This window comes from Podarcis gaigeae (assembly GCF_964106915.1).
Source record: "Podarcis gaigeae genome assembly, chromosome: 6".
Lineage (NCBI taxonomy): Eukaryota > Metazoa > Chordata > Lepidosauria > Squamata > Lacertidae > Podarcis > Podarcis gaigeae.
The window spans coordinates 88,512,354-88,529,505 of record NC_139682.1 but is presented as its reverse complement, the minus strand read 5'-3'; the positions used below and the strand labels follow the sequence as shown (position 1 = coordinate 88,529,505).

General features: G+C 48.8%; 1 protein-coding gene across 2 annotated transcripts in view; it reads right to left on the bottom strand.

Annotated features, from left to right (window-relative positions):
• Positions 1–16,866, bottom strand: part of TMEM121 (transmembrane protein 121) — a 28,724-nt gene extending 11,858 nt beyond the window's left edge. For both annotated transcript variants that reach the window (XM_083743984.1, XM_083743985.1), the window contains exon 1: positions 16,767–16,866. The gene's annotated coding sequence lies outside the window, so the exon portion shown is untranslated. The remainder of the gene's footprint in view (positions 1–16,766) is intronic.
• Between the last annotated feature and the right edge of the window lie 286 nt (positions 16,867–17,152).

Below are 17,152 nucleotides of genomic sequence, written 5' to 3'. Positions count from 1 at the left end.
GATGGATGTACAGTGGTACCTTGGGTTACATACGCTTCAGGTTACATACACTTCAGGCTACACACTCCGCTAACCCAGAAATAGTGCTTCAGGTTAAGAACTTTGCTTCAGGATAAGAACAGAAATCGGGCTCCGGTGGTGCGGCGGCAGCAGGAGGCCCCATTAGCTAAAGTGGTGCTTCAGGTTAAGAACAGTTTCAGGTTAAGCACGGACCTCCGGAACGAATTAAGTACTTAACCCGAGGTACCACTGTAATAATGCAATACTGAATGGTTTAGTTTATATAAAATATGCAGGGATTCATGTTACACAAAATGAACCATGGAAAGAGCAGAAGGGAAGTCACTGAAATTTTAAGGTTGCTTAAATGAATATTCTAAATTGTAAAACAGAAAATTTTAATATATATGTCTCTCTGTGTGTGTGTGTGTGTATTTGTGTGTGTGTGTAAGAATCTAAGCATCTCTACACAGCACCTCATTTCACACCATGTGCACAAGTTGCTGATCAATAAGCTTTTAAATATAAAAGACAGGAAATCCTTCTGCCCCTGCCCTCCCCATGCACACACAGAGCCAGAATCCTCCTGCCATTTGGTCTCTGGGAGTTTCCTCCTGTGAGAGCTCTGAGCATCTCCTCTCATTCCCCCTGCCAGATTCCCCTTCAGCTCAGACTGGGAGAGCAATCTCTCTAAACAGTTAGGCAGTGGCTGCCACGTTTCCAGCTGAAAGATACTTTAGAATATTAGCAGCCTGGACAGCAAGAGAAGGGAAATAGAGAGTCTGCATTGCAGAAAATTTGAGTGACAAGGCAAGATGGAGTAGGTGGGATTTGAAAGAGGACTGCAATTTGGTATCCACGGGTAGAGGAATGGTTTGTAGCCAGCGCTTCTTTTTTCCTTAAAAAAATGTTTAGGGGTACTCTCGTTTTGACTCAAGAAAATCACCATTTTATAGTTCAAATCAGGAAAAATAAATACAGCAAATGGAAAAAAATACACAGATTCACAAAATGTTTAGGGGTATATGTACCCCTGCGTACCCCCAGAAAAAAGCACTGCTTGCAGACCTCCCTTCACCACACAGTTACATAAAATTCATTGAAAATATTAAATTAAAACCACAAAACAACACAAAATCAAAGGAGCAGCACACCAGGCATGCAACAATGCAACAGGAGGTGAAGGCAGCAGTGGCGTAGCGTGGGTTGTCAGCACCCGGGGCAAGGCAAGTAATTTGTGCCCCCTAACCCGTGGATTTGCGCCCCCTAACCCATGGATTTGCACCCCCTAACCCTAACCCCCAGATGTTGCGCCCGGTGCGGCCGGTGGCCCCCCTGCACCCCCAACGCTATGCCACTGGAAGGCAGCCCTGTCACTAAAAGAGCCTCCCTTCTTGATCTAGGCAGGTTGAAGACGAATGAGACATTTATTCAGATAGCTAGGGTTGTATATGTCAATATCAACAACACCTTAAATAGGTCTAGGGAGCAGGCTGCAAGATTTTGTAGGAAGATCGGGAAGGCACTAAGGTCCTTTTATGCTTCTGATCATTAAGGTTTTTAGCCAGAGCCGTTTTTCTCATAGGGCTTAGTGGTGCATCACGCCAGGGCGCTGGCCTCTCAGGGGCGCCCCAGCAAGTGGGGGAGCTGCGCAGCTTTGCCAGTGGCCTCCCCTTTCCCTGCATGCCCGCCAGCTGCGCCCGCCAACCATAAGGCTAGCGGGCGTGCAGCTTCCCTCCCAAGCCTCTGTTGGGATTGCTCTTCTCCAGTGTGGTGTAGTGGTTAAGAGTGGTGGACTCGTAATCTGGGGAACCGGGTTCGCGTCTCCGCTCCTCCACATGCAGCTGCTGGGTGACCTTGGGCCTGTCACACTTCTCTGAAGTCTCTCAGCCCCACTCACCTCACAGAGTGTTTGTTGTGGGGGAGGAAGGGAAAGGAGAATGTTAGCCGCTTTGAGACTCCATAGGGTAGTGATAAAGCGGGATATCAAATCCAAACTCTTCTTCTCCTGAGGAGGCTTGGGAGGGGCGCAACTTCACTCCCAAGCCTCTGTGGGGATAGCTCTCCTGCAGCGGCATGGGGAAGAGTTGCCCCCCCCCCCGATGGCTGGCAGTGCACAGCTATGGCCACCCCAACACTATCCATGGTAATTTGGGGCGCTGGGTGGATATTTGCACCCCTTGCGCCACATCTGCTAAAGACGGCCCTGTTTTTAGTTGGGGCAATCAGAATAAGACCCACATTTGACTATTGATTCGAAACCCTAAAATGTATTTTACAGTGGTACCTCTGGATACGAACGCTTCTGGTTGTGCACACATCACGTTACAAGCTGCGCTAACCCAGAAGCAGTTGCTCCCAATGTGAACTTTGCCCCGGGATGCGAGCGGAAATCATGCGCTAGAGGTGCGCATGAAGAGGGAGGCATGCTTTTGCTAATGGTGCCTTATGTTAAGAACAGTTTCAGGATAAGAACGGACTTCTGGAACGAATTAACCGGAGGTACCACTGTACATACCGGTAATTGACTTTTTATTTCTGTTCTTTGTATATCGTATTGTTGTTTTATTGCTATGGCTGATGGCTGATGCAAATAAAGATTCATTCATTCATTCATTCATTCATGCTTCTAATCAGTGGCGTAGCGTGGGCGGGGGGGGGCGGCCGCACCGGGCGCAACATCTGGGGGTTAGGGTTAGGGGCGCAAATCCACGGGTTAGGGGGCGCAAATCCATGGGTTAGGGGGTGCAAATTACTTGCCTTGCCCTGGGTGCTGACAACCCATGCTATGCCACTGCTTCTAATCATGTTTTCAAGGTGTGATGGGGACTGAATTTCAGAATGGAGCTTATTCATAATAAACCAAGGTATAATCTATTGAGAGAGAAGGCTCTCAGTTTTGCTGAGCCCAATTCCAAACCAAGCTGCAGCAAGGAGTTACCTTTCTGTATCTCCAAACATTCAAACGCTCTCCCAGCTATGCTACCGGTTTGAGAGCATTAAAAGCTGCAATGCCTTCCGTTCCGCACACCCTTTCTGTCCATATTTAGCTCTCTCTCCCCCCAACACAGCACTGCCCTATTTATCACCCTCTGCTTCATTTCAATGAGGGGAAAGTAGCAACCGAGGAAAAATATGGCAGAAAGACAGGATGGCAGAAGACTTCCACAAACAGCGTCTTTAACTACAAGTCAGAAAGACCTGACAAATTGCACCACCGAAAGTGATTGAAACAGAGACGAGTTTCCAGAAGGCTGGAGAATTGCAAACAAAGCCTTGAGTGCAAGTCACATCCCTGGAAAGTAATTGCAGCAACATAAAAAAAAAGGGGGGGGGATTCACTTTAACATCTAGAAGAAACAGGAATGATATATTTGCAATCAACATGGATTTATTAAGAACAAATCATATCAAACTAACCATGGTAATTTCATTTCATGAATGATTTAGATGAATGATGGAATCACAGGACTGGAATGTACCCACTTGCCCCCGGCTTGTCTTAATGCAAGATGTGCATTATGTATGTATGTATAGATTAATTCATGCCAATTCACAAAACGGGCACACTTTCAGATTCATTTTTGTTTGGATTCATTAATACAGGACAAACAGTGCGGTAATGTTTTCAAAAGAAGGGACATGGATTCACAATTACCTCCCCCTGAGACCAAGGTCATTCATTTTGCAAAGCTGCTTCCGTAAGGTTTCCGGTTTCTTGTTCTCATCAGATTTTGGGTTCTCACAGTTATTGCAGAAGAGCTCTTAAAATCCTGTGCCTGTGATTTCTGGTTCAGAATTATTATTGAGCAATCTTCAAGGCGGTGAGGAGGGTCCATGACAGAGCCCTTTTGACCAAGTAGGAAGAGGGGCTTTTCTGGGTCGTCGTCCTCACCCCCTTTTGTTTTGAGGGGTTTCCCTTCATTTCTCCTCCCATTAATATCCAGCGTTGGTGGATAACCCTGGCACATTTTCTGGATCTTTCCAGCAGTCTCTCTCCTCCAGTAGCCATAGACCTGGTGTAGGATTGCGGTCTAAGTTAATTAACAACCAATTATTTAAAGTACAGTGGTACCTTGGGTTAAGAACTTAATTTGTTCTGGAGGTCTGTTCTTAACCTGAAGCTGTTCTTAACCTGAGGTACCACTTTAGCTAATGGGGCCTCCCGCTGCTGCTGTTGCACGATTTCTGTTCTCATCCTGAAGCAAATTTCTTAACCTGAGATACTATTTCTGGGTTAGCGGAGTCTGTAACCTGAAGCATCTGTAACCTGAAGCGTCTGTAACCCAAGGTACCACTGTATTCAACTGTCTTTTAAAATTTAAATATAATATCTCAGTTCAGGTGATATTTTGCATCTAGTTAAACTAGGTGGCAGTTTTTAAAAAATCCTAGGGGTTTGTATAGTTTTCTCATGGTCTGCTTCTGCTTTGTTTCTTATCTGGTGTGACAGAAACTTTCCCCCCTGTTTTTTAAAAAGTTGCCTATGGGGTGGGTGGGGGTTCAAGCTTTCACCGGCTGCCACCACAGCAAACACCTGCAACCCATAAACCAAGAAGTCATGCCAGACTAAACTTATCTCCCTTTTTGATAGCTCTACTAGCCTGATAGATCGGGGGATTTTTGTGGATTTAGTATACCTTCATTTTAGCAAGGCTTTCCACAAAGTGTGCCGTGATGCTATTGTCAGAATGTGGGCTAGACAATGCTGATGGCGGGGGGGGGGGGTGCTTGCTGGACCAAACCAGGCTCATCAATAGCTCCTTGTCATTCTGAGAAGAAGTGACAAGCAAACGGCTGAAGGGCTCTGTTCCGGGTGCAGAGCTGTTCCACACATTTATAAATGACTCGTGGAAAGGAAAAGCAGGGATGTTCATCAAATTCTCAGATGACACCAAGATGAGAGGGATAGCCAATGCCTTAGGAGACAGAAACAGGATCCAAGAGAATAGGATGGACCCAAACAAACAACATGCATGTCAACAGATAAATATAAAGCTCTTTTTACAGGTAGGGAAAATTGGATCCACAAACAGAGGATGGATAACATGTGATAAATACCTAGGTGACAAGCTAAAAAAAGGCTAACACAATTCTAAGCTGGATCAAGAGAAGTAGGGAGTTCAGATCATTAGAAATAATGGTACTGTTCTAGTCTGCTTTGATCGGCCCTCATGAGGAATACTGTGCCTATTTCTCGGAACCTCAGCAGAAGAAGGTGGAACAAGTCCAGAAGAAGGTGACAAAGATGATGAAGGGCCTGGAAATCCAACTCCTATGAAGGTTGAAAGAGTTAGGGTGTGTTTGGTCTGGAAGTGGGACCATTGATAGGTGAGAGGAGAGCCATCGTCAAAGATATGAAAGGCTGTCACACAACCAGATTTGTTTTCCGTTCCCCCTACGGATGCAATAGATTCACATTACAAGAAAACAGGTTTAGACTAAACATTAGGAAGCTTTTCCTGATTATAAGAGCTGTTGTTGGGCATGGAACAGGTTGCCTCAGAAGGTGGTAGACTCTCTTTAGCTAATAAATTGTAAGTGTTGACCATGTAAAGGTAAAAGAAAAGAAAGGTAAAGGACCCCTGAGTGGTTAAGTCCAGTCAAAGGCAACTATGGGCTTGCAGCACTCATCTCGCTTTCAGGCTGAGGGAGCTGGCGTTTGTCCACAGACAGCTTTCCGGGTCATGTAGCCAGCAGGACTAAACCGCTTCTGGTGCAACAGGTAACCATGACAAAAACCAGAGCACACGGAAACGCCATTTACCTTCCCGCCACAGTGGTATCTATTTATCTACTTGCACTAGTGTGCTTTTGAACTGCTAGGTTGGCAGGAGCTGGGACAGAGAAACGGGAGTTCACCCCATCATGAGGATTCAAACCACCAACCTTCTGATCGGCAGGCCCAAGAGGCTCAGTGGTTTAGACAGCAGTGCCACCTGTATCCCCCATGTACCAAGAATGCTGCAGTATTGGGTTGTCTGGGAGTTGGGCGAGATGACATAGCCCAACTCCACCTTTGTGGCAGTGTGGTCACTCAGTGCTTCCTTACACAGAAGCTCTTTTGCCTGTTTTGCTCCTCATCTCCTAGTTTGGAGAGATCTTTGTAGAGCTCTTCATAGTATGCATTGGTTTTCATCACCGAGATTTACCATTCTGAGTTCTCTTGTTAACATGCTAGGCATAAGAATGTTATTTTGATGTATTTATATTGATTCGGTTTTTCATGCTTTACCACAAATCACCTTGAGTGTAATGTCCCTGGCAAAGCACTATAAAAGGGAGGCAACCAGATCTTCTCACCATCTTGATCACATTCAGACTTTTCAGACTGAATGTATACTTGCTATATTGAGAATGTCAGTGTGCTGCACACTCGGAACTGTGGGAAAGCCCCTACATATGTTTCTATATCGGGTTCTATAAACTGTGATCAAGTTCAATTTGTGCAGGACTTGGAAGACAACCTACTTGTCTACAGCTTCCTATAACATCTACCCAACCATTACACATTGAACATGTGTTATAATTCTGCTTGTCTTGCAACTGTCGGAGAGCCAAAATCGTATTGAGGAAGGTCTGATATACGTACAATTTGATATACAGATGTTGTTTTGCTTTCAGAATAGTCGGTGTTGTCTTGTAATCTCACTCTGTATGCACAACAGCTTCCCTGCTATCTTCATGGCTCACACAGCCTATGAGAAAGTTCGGCTCCAGCCTCATGAAGCTCACCCACAATAAATGTAGCAGTATCTCATTTGGGACCTGGTGTTACGAAGGAGGGTGGTGCCTTCGGCCGGTGGGAGTTGTGTGCAAGGCAGGATAGCACCATTTACAAAGCAAATATCAAACCCTCCAATTGTGCAACAAATGAAATGATACAAGACATAAGAGATGAGACCCTGACCTTTACTGGTGCATCTGAGAGAACATTCCACTATGCATTTAAGAAACACAGGATTCTCTGTTGTTTCTGCCATGCCAGACCAATATTGAAACGGTTCTGGAAGAGTGCTGATGTATGAGGATTCTTAGGAGACACAAGATGTTGATTCTATAGAGTCACTTGAGCGAAGGACAGCTCTTTTTGCAGCACTGTGCCCATTTGAGCTAAAATAATAATAATAATACCGTAATTTATTATTTATACCCTGCCCATCTGGCTGGTTTTCCGCAGACACTCTGGGCGGATCCCAACACAATTTTAAAAACACCAAGCATTGAAAACTTCCCTAAATAGGGTTTCCTTCAGATGCCTTCTAAAAGTCAGATAGTCGTTTATTTCCTTGACATCTGACGGGAGGGCGTTCCACAGGGCGGGCGCCACAACCGAGAAGGCCCTCTGCCTGGTTCCCTGTAACCTCACTTCTCGCAGTGAGGGAACTGCCGGAAGGCCCTTAGAGCTGGACCTTAGTGAACGATGGGGGTGGAGACGCTCCTTCAGGTATACTGGGCCGAGGCCGTTTAGGGCTTTAAAGGTCAGCACCAACACTCTGCCAAGTTACATGTAACCCTATTTCAGCCGCCTAGTGAATATGTACATGGATCATGTACATAGTGATTACATACATATACAGGCAAACTAATGCCAGTCTACTGGAAGAAGCAAAGATCCCCAGTTTCGAAGCAATGATTCTTCAACATCAACTTCGTTGGAATGGTCAGGTTGTGCGGATGCCTGATTGTTGCCTTCCAAAGCAAGTACTCTATTCTGAACTTTAAAATGGAAAGTGTAATGCTGGTAATCAACAAAAGAGGTTCAAAGACTCTCTCAAGGGAAATCTTAAAAAATGTAGTATAAACACCGACAACTGGGAAACACTGGCCTGCGAGCGCTCCAGTTGGAGAACAGCCTTTGCCAAAGGTGTCATGGGCTTTGAAGACGCTTGAACTCAGGATGAAAGAGAGAAAAGCGCTAAGAGAAAGACATACTTGGCAAACTCTGTGATCAACTCCTGCTCGGAAACCTATGTCCTCACTGTGGAAGGATGTGTGGATCCAGAATTGGCCTCCACAGTCACTTACGGTCTCACTGTTAAAACCGTGTTCATGGAAGACCATCTTTAATCGGCTACGAGGGATCGCCAAAGAAGAAGAAGATTATGTACATGGAAATTTGTTCCATACATGTATGGCCTCTAGAGTAGGGCTGCCATACAATCGGATTTTCCTGGACACATAAGGAATACCACATTTGTCAGTGGCGTCTGGGCGGAAATAGGCTAAATGGCCAGAAAAATCCAGACATATGGAAGCCCATGTTGGCAGTGCCGATTTCCCCTTGAAATAGCTTGAGATAGTTTGAAATGTGGCAACCCTACTGTAGACAATTTAAAGCAGATCAACAGCATACAATATATCATAGAATTGTAGGGCTGGAAGGAACCACACGAGTCAACTCCCTGCATTGCAGGAATCTTTTGCCCAACCGTGGGCTTGAACCCATGGCCCTGCGATTAAGAGCCTCATGCTCTCAAGAGCAAAGCATAATGTACCATGGCTTAACTACAGAAGCCAACCGCAACAGAATCGCCTCTGCAAGCACAGACACACAAATCTACCTCAGATTAAACAGCCCCAATAAACAATATTAAAAGGATGGTTGATAAAAGACGCCAAGATTGTTAAAAATGGCTGCAAGCCACTGAAAGTCCTGGGAGAAAAGAAAGGCATTTGCTTGCCACAGAAAAGATTATCTCAAGCGGGTACCAGGGAAGCCGTTCTCGAAAGAGGTGTTGCCAAAATTCTTGCCAACTGGAAGTACATGCACACGAGAGTTTTTAACCCTGTTTTTGAGAGTCAGAAGGGGGAAACAGAGAGGAGCCTTTTCAGCAGGGTTAAAAACTCTCATGTGCATTTACTTGCACGCTTCATTTCATGTCTGGTGGATTTTTGTAATAATAGCATGTGTTTCTTTAAAAATAATAATGTGCTAAAATTCTTGCTAACTGGAAGTCTTAATAGCACTATCTGGAAGGAGCAAGTTCCAGAGACAAGGGGCAACTTAAAAATGTGCCCTGGGCCACGTCACAAGTCGACTAGCATCCAATATATTAGATGGCCATACATTATGTCCTTACCTTGAAGTAGTTTTATTTGTTTTAAAATTCATATTTAAACAGACCAATACAGTGGTACCTCGGGTTAAGTACTTAGTTCGTTCCAGAGATCTGTTCTTAACCTGAAACTGTTCTTAACCTGAAGCACCACTTTAGCCAACGGGGCCTCCCGCTGCCGCCGCGCCACCGGAGCACAATTTCTGTTCTCATCCTGAAGCAAAGTTATTAACATGAAGCACTATTTCTGGCTTAGTGGAGTGTGTAACCTGAAGCGTATGTAACCCAAGGTACCACTGTATACCTATGCACTCTGTTTGTTTGTTGTTAAAGTAGTAAACACAGGCCGGGCATATTTGCGTGACCGGCGGGTGGCGCTGGCACCCCCAGGAGGATTGGCGCGCCCCCATGGGCAGCTCACTCCACCCCTGGGTGCACATCATGTTTGCCCCTCCGCCACTGCCCCCATGTTGGAAACCCTGCTCTCCTTAAGCCCCCTTAAGACTCACGCGCAGCCGGCATGCATTGGTGGGGTGGGGTGGGGGGTGCCTGGAGGATGCTGAGCTGTTGAGAGGGTGAGGCCCTCCCCTGGGTGGCTGCTTGCCTCTTTGCGCACTCAAGCCGAATGCCTAAAGAGGGCACCAGTCCGGTATGATGTCAGAATAAGGTAAAGGTAAAGGGGACCCCGGGACGCGGGTGGCGCTGTGGGTAAAAGCCTCAGCGCCTAGGGCTTGCCGATCGAAAGGTCAGCGGTTCGAATCCCCACGGCAGGGTGCGCTCCCGTTGCTCGGTCCCAGCGCCTGCCAACCTAGCAGTTCGAAAGCACCCTCGGGTGCAAGTAGATAAATAGGGACCGCTTTCTAGCGGGAAGGTAAACGGCGTTTCCGTGTGCAGCTCTGGCTCGCCAGAGCAGCGATGTCACACTGGCCACGTGACCCGGAAGTGTCTCCGGACAGCGCTGGCCCCTGGCCTCTTGAGTGAGATGGGCGCACAACCCCAGAGTCTGGCAAGACTGGCCCGTACGGGCAGGGGTACCTTTACCTTTACCTTTAAAGGGGACCCCTGACCATTAGGTCCAGTCGTGACCGACTCTGGGATTGCGGCGCTCATCTTGCTTTATTGGCCAAGGGAGCCGGCGTACAGATTCCGGGTCATGTGGCCAGCATAACTAAGCCACTTCTGGTGAACCAGAGCAGCGCAAGGAAACGCTGTTTACCTTCCCACTGGAGTGGTACCTATTGATCTATTTACACTTTGACGTGCTTTCGAACTGCTAGGTGGGCAGGAGCAGGGACCGAACAACGGGAGCTCACCTGGTGGCAGGGATTCGAATCGCCAACCTTCTGATTGGCAAATCCTAGGCTCTGTGGTTTAACTCACAGTGCCACCTGCGTCCCTTGATGTCAGAATACCATACTGAATAAATTGTTCCAGTTGTTTATGACTTTTGTATTTTGACTTGAATTTACTGATTCCTTTCCCTTGAAAAATGCATCGGAAAGTACTGGGAATAAAGAAGAACAATTCCTAGCTGTGCCCTTGCTTTGAAATGCTTTCACCACAAATTGGCGCTGATTTCCTTTCAGGGTCAAGTCAAATCCATTTTATTAGCCTAGCACTTTTTTAGATATGTTAACGTTAACTATGTTTTATTGTGAAATATTGCCAGCTTCACTGTCTTATTTTTTGGTATTATTTTACAGTATCGATTTTGTTTATTGAGAATCATTGCGTTGCAATCCTGTGCACACTTATCTGGAAGTGCCTGACTGAATGCAGTGGGACCAGGGATAGATTATAATGGTGCAATTGGAGCAATTGCACCAGGAACAAGGGCCTCAGGTTCTAAGCTTTCATTTTTTAAAACGGCAGAATTCAGTGTTGCACAGACTGCCCTCTCTCCTTCTCCCGCTTCTCCAGAGCAGATCTGGGATTTAGTGGGGAGGAGAGGAACGAGAGCTGTGTTACACTAGCAGCCATCCTTGTGCTGGCTTCTGATAGCAGAAGAGGGGGGTGAGGACTGAATCTGTCCCAAAGTTTTAATCCCTCCTGGAAGCAAAGTTCTAGACCAAAACATGAAGGCAACTTTCTAAATGATTGTTATGAGATGAGCTGCTCATACTTCTCAGTGTTCTTACCAAATGATGGAAGTCATATCTGTGATTTGTAGGCAAGTCCCCAGTCTTGCAGGACATCTTCAGGAGAAGAACAGGCTCAACCCTACACAAATTGAGAGTGGAGTTCCTAAGGCAGTTAGAGGGCACCTTGTTCACCTCCTTCTGGAAACTCTTGCAGCCAAGCTGGTGCCCAATTTGTGTATGAATAGGGTGCCCCTGTGACCTGGATTCAGGAACTAAAGTATTAACCATCACCAAAGAATGGCCAGGCTGCCCAGGTATTGCGATCAGTGACCATTATCAGGTATCTTGGCAGACAGGATTTCTGCTGTAGACCAGTCTCCTATGCTGTATGTATGATGATTTTGACGTGGTCTTTGGCTAAGGGGGTTGGGCAACGTCCAAAGTCTTTAAAGGTTCCTGCACACTTTTGTTCGGGGTCTCTCCCTCCTTGCAAGGAGGGGAGGGAACTCTGTTGCAACAGAACAAATAAATATCTGCCTTGCTTTCTACTGGATCCTGCCTCCATCCATTCTTCTCTGACACATCATAGACTTAGGGGGCTCAGTGTCCCATGGGGAGCTGGGCAGCAAAAGCCAAACCCCATTTTTGTACATCAGCACCCAAAACTGAGAGTAGTGGACTCTCCATCTAAAACATGTAATAATCAGGCCAGGTTAAGATTGCTTTGCAGCCTTGGAACTGTTCTAATTTGTGGGGGTAACATACCCAGAGAAATTGGAACTTTTACATACAAAAACACATCACCTGGTTAAAGCAATCCAGACTTGATATCTCTGAAAAAAGCACTCACCCCCTTTCGCTGCCATTGTCTATATTCATTAGAGTTGCGTCAGGTCGCTTAGGTTGAGAATAGGTGACAGGCCCAAGACAGGAAGTCAGCAAAGGCAAGGACGAGTTAACTGAACTTAAAATGCTCAGAGTACTTTCTTTATGATTATCAAGGTTTCCGAAATGTTTTTGATGCTGTGAAACACCACACGTTCAGTAAATTTTTTGCAGTTCCCAAGGACTTGTGCTATGGTAAATTTCTTAAGTCTTTAAGATACCACCACAAGGCTTAATAACTGTCCCATGTGTTCCTTTTGCAGAGTGGGAATCAGCCCCTATTTGGGGACTGCAACAGGGCCCCCAACCACCTTGAGTGGCACTTATAAAGGTAAAGGGACCCCTGACCATTAGGTCCAGTCACGGATGACTCTGGGGTTGCACTCTCATCTCGCTCTATAGGCCGAGGGAGCCCATGTTTGTCCGCAGACAGCTTCCGGGTCATATGGCCAGCATGACTAAGCTGCTTCTGGCAAACCAGAGCAGCACACGGAAACGCCGTTTACCTTCCCACCAGAGTGGTACCTATTTATCTACTTGCACTTGACATGCTTTTGAACTGCTAGGTGGGCAGGAGCTGGGACTGAAGAATGGAAACTCACCCCGTCACAGGGAGTCGAACTGCCGACCTTCTGATCGGCAAGCCCTAGGCTCTGCAGTTTAGACCACCACACCACCCATGTCCCTGAGTGGCACTTAGGTAAAGGTAAAGGGACCCCTGACCATTAGGTCCAGTCGTGGCCGACTCTGGGGTTGCGGCACTCATCTCACTTTATTGGCCGAGGGAGCCGGCATACAGCTTCTGGGTCATGTGGCCAGCATGACTAAGCCGCTTCTGGCGAACCAGAGCAGCGCACGGAAACGCCGTTTACCTTCCCACCAGAGTGGTACCTATTTATCTACTTGCACTGTGACGTGCTTTCGAACTGCTAGGTTGGCAGGAGCAGGGACCGAGCAACGGGAGCTCACCAAGTCGCGGGGATTCGAACCACAACCTTCTGATCAGCAAGTCCCAGGCTCTGTGGTTTAGACCACAGCGCCACCTGCGTCCCTGAGTGGCACTTACTTCTGAGTAAATAAAATATGCATTTTGTGCTGTTCCTACCCAAACCTAAAGGTGGGGAACCTGTGGCAGCCCAACGTCCCTCACCCCTGAACTGGGGTGTAGCATGGGGTGGGCCAGGAGGGCCATAGCCCTGGGCACATGATTCTGAGGGGGTGCAAGCCAGGCACCCCCATACAGGGATCCCTGCCCTGCTTGCCGCTGGGGTTCTCTGGGCTCCAGAGCCTTGCCTGGCCTTGCCTCCGGTCCTCGCTGAATGTCCGCCTGGCCAGTGTTGGTGTGGATGCACCTGCCAAGGGCCACATCAGCCAGCCTCTGTGCCCCATACCCGCCTGGTGGTGGTGGTGAGGGTTGGGCTGGTGTGGGTTTTGTTTACCCTCCACCCCCCAGCCCTTGGTCCTGCTTGGTGTGCACGCCCCGGGCACCAGCAAAGGACGCAATGCCTCTGTCCCTGACCATTGGCCAACAACTGGATAGCCCTATGAACAAATGAAACTACAAAGCTGCTTCTTTCTATGTTGCAAGAGTGGAAAGGAAAAGATACACAGATTTCATATCAGCGCTAATTTGTAGTAATCAAGCATCTTCTCCTAGAAATGTGTTAACAAGCATGCTGTAGCGCAGGCAAGAATCAGCTTGAATTGTGGATTAAGCAGCAGCCTATAGCTCCATGGCAGATCTCCTGCTTTGCATGGGAAAGCTCCCAGTTTCAGTCTCTGGCATGACTGGGAAAGACCCCTGCCTGAATGCCCGAAGAGGTGCTGCCTGGACAATACTGGGCTAGAGGGACTCCCTTGGTTTGAGGCAGCTTGCTATGTTCACGGTCTCTAAAAATGTACAGGCCACTTAGGATACCTCGCTTGGCAGATGAATGTAATATTCATTTCGCCACTGCCTCATTTAATGCACTCACAGATGCCAGCACTTAAATACTGGATAAGCAAACAAGCTTAATGTTTCCACAGGCTATCTCAATGCTATAGTATGAAAAGGAAATTGACATTTTAGTAAGGTGTAACGGCGCTGCTCTACTCTACTTTGTCAGCTCAGTTCTGATGTTCAGTTCAGTGGCGTAGCGTGGGTTGTCAGCGCCCGGGGCAAGGCAAGTAATTTGCGCCCCCTAACCCTAACCCCCAGATGTTGCGCCCGGTGCGGCCGGCCCCCCCTGCACCCCCCACACTACACCACTGGTTCAGTTCTGAGCACTGCAGTTTAAGAAGGAAACTGCCAAACTAGAAAATGCCCACAGAAGGTTGACAAAAGCAGTGAGGGCCATTGACCAAGTCCTGGGAGGAAAGGTTGAAGGAGAAGCATAGCCTAGAGGCACCGTCAGATAGCTGAAGGGCTATCACAGAGATGATGGAACAGATTCATCTTGCTATTTCAGAGGGAAGGACCTGTAGCCATGGGTTCAAATTGGAAGAAAAAGCATGTCGAACTAGTATGACAGAAAACTTGTTGACTGCATGAGCTGTTTGACAGCGAAACAGACCGGGGACTCTCCTTCTAACCTGAGGCCGGGTGGCCAACTATCAGGGATGCTGTCGTGATGGATTTCCTGCATTGGCCATGAGTTGGACAGGATGACCTTTGGATCCCTTCCAGTTCTGTGCTTCTATAGCACATCTGTTTCAGATTAGCGGCATTAGAAACCTCCAAGTCAGTCGATGCCCTAGCAATGTTTGATCCAAAGAGAGGCAATGCACAGAGTGCTCATAAGCACATAGAAAAAGCTCCAGCAGGAACACAGAGAGAGAGAGTCACAGATGGATGGATGGATGGATGGATGGATGGATGGATGGATGGATACATAGATGATAGATAGATAGATAGATAGATAGATAGATAGATGATAGATAGATAGATGATAGATAGATAGATAGATAGATAGATAGATAGATAGATAGATAGATAGATAGATGATAGAACAAAAAAAATTCCTTCCAGTAGCACCTTAAAGACCAACTAAGTCAGTTCTTGGTATGAGCTTTCGTGTGCATGCACACTTCTTCAGATACACAGATACACATTCCGTGTATCTGAAGAAGTGTGTATGCACACAAAAGCTCATACCAAGAACTGACTTAGTTGGTCTTTAAGGTGCTACTGGAAGGAATTTTTTTTGTTTTGACTATTGCAGACCAACACGGCTACCTATCTGTAGATAGATGATAGATAGATAGATAGATAGATAGATAGATAGATGATAGATACATAGATAGATAGATAGATAGATAGATAGATAGATAGATAGATAGATAGATAGATGATAGGAGTTTCTAGGGCTGTCTGGTTTACACGGACAAACCTTCACACCCCACCCAGTACATTTCTCAAATGAGTACTGCTGCAGGCTGCCTGGAGGCCAGTCCTTTTCCTAAAGGCTCACCCCAACCCTCTCATTCACAGGTTCTTTTTTTGGGGGGGGGTGTAAACTGGTTATTCAGTGAGCATATTGAACAGCTTACCAGGAAAGCCCCAGCCTTTCCGAAGGAGAATGAAAATCCATTTGTGGCTAACAAGCCCCTACGACGTCTCAATTTAAAAACACACAGAAAAGCAACGTTCTCCACACTCGGAACGGCAGCAGTAAATATCATGCCGACACCGTCTGCATGCACAACGGCGAGGATGCAATGTGTGGAAAAGAAGCTCCCTTTCCTCTCACGACCGGCCGAGTCTCAGCCATCTTAGCCAAGGGATCTTGGAAGCAGGCTGGCCCTGAGAACCAGAGGGTTCTTCTGTTCCAGGGCCTCCCTGACCCAGGCACCATGGAGAGCGACTGGAGAGCATTTGCACCGCCTTTGGCTGCTGGGGCTGGGATTCTCTCTTGCATGCTACAAGTAGTGGAGCATTTGGAGAACAGCTCCCGATTCTTAGGACAGCCATAATCCCTCCCCACCGCTGCCCCAAATCCACATCCGCCCAGCAACACCAGCCTGGCGAGCCCTACTTTGTCAAGATGAAGTGGGACTTTGTCCAAGAGTTGGGAAGATGCAAAATTCGCGAGGATGCGAGCCTTGTCTCTGCATCTGGGAGTAGCAGCAGGGGGAATCCGCTCCCTTTGCATGCACACTGTTCCTCTCCGGCTCCACCTCCTCGGAACAGCCGAGAGCCAAGAGTCGCCTGGAGAAGCTTTGCAATCCCCGGTCCCCTAGCCCCCCACACCCCTGGCTCCCCTGCGCTTGCCCTCCGAGTCGTGGGGCTGGTGGAGGGCATGGCGTGTGTGCTCAAGCCCCCCCCCTCCAGGGCAGGCTGCTCCCCTTCCCTCTCATCGGGGGCGGCCCAGCAGAGAGGTCCCCCACCCCAAAGCCGCCCCCCATCCCTAGGGCCCTGGGGAGGGAGGAATCCGGGGCGCTCGGTCGGAAGAGCATCCAGCTGCGACGCCTGGCCCACCTTGCGCGCTCTCCGACGGGCTGCGGGACTGCGGATGGGGCCCGGCAGGCCCGGGGATGCCCGGAGGAAGAGAGCATCGCCGAGGGGGAGGGCGAGGGGCGACCCCTACCCGCCACCAACACCCCCTGGCGTGCACGCGCCCCGGCATCCTCGACTTCCTGGGCGGGGCGGGGGGCGCCGAGATGCCCTCCTCCCCCGGGGCACCTGGCCCCGATCCCGGCCCACGAGGCACGAAAGATCCCCCGGATGGGGGGCGCCCGGCTGGCTCTGCGCTCTCCTTACCTGGCATCGGCTGAGCGGGCTCCGACGGCCGCTTCCAGCCCCCGTCGTGGCCGGGCGCGTCCCCGGCCGCCGACCCGCCTCTCGGCGCGGGCGCCGGGCTGGCCGAGGCGAGCTTGGCCGGCGGGGCTGCTGCGCGACGGGGCGAGCGGCGCGGCGGCGGCGGCGGGAGCGCGCGCGGGCGCGCCGCTTGCGATGACGCGGCCGGGGGCGCGGCTCCGCGGATCGGCCTGCCCCCCCCCCCCCCGTCGCAGGAGGACCCCCGTCCCCGCCGCCAGCCAGCCAGCCAGCTGCCTCCGATGGGGCGCGCGCGCGGGGGGGGGGGGATGCCCGGCTTCGGCGCCCCAGAGGAGCCTCGCCGGAATCCCCCGAGGGGCGCCTCGCCGCCT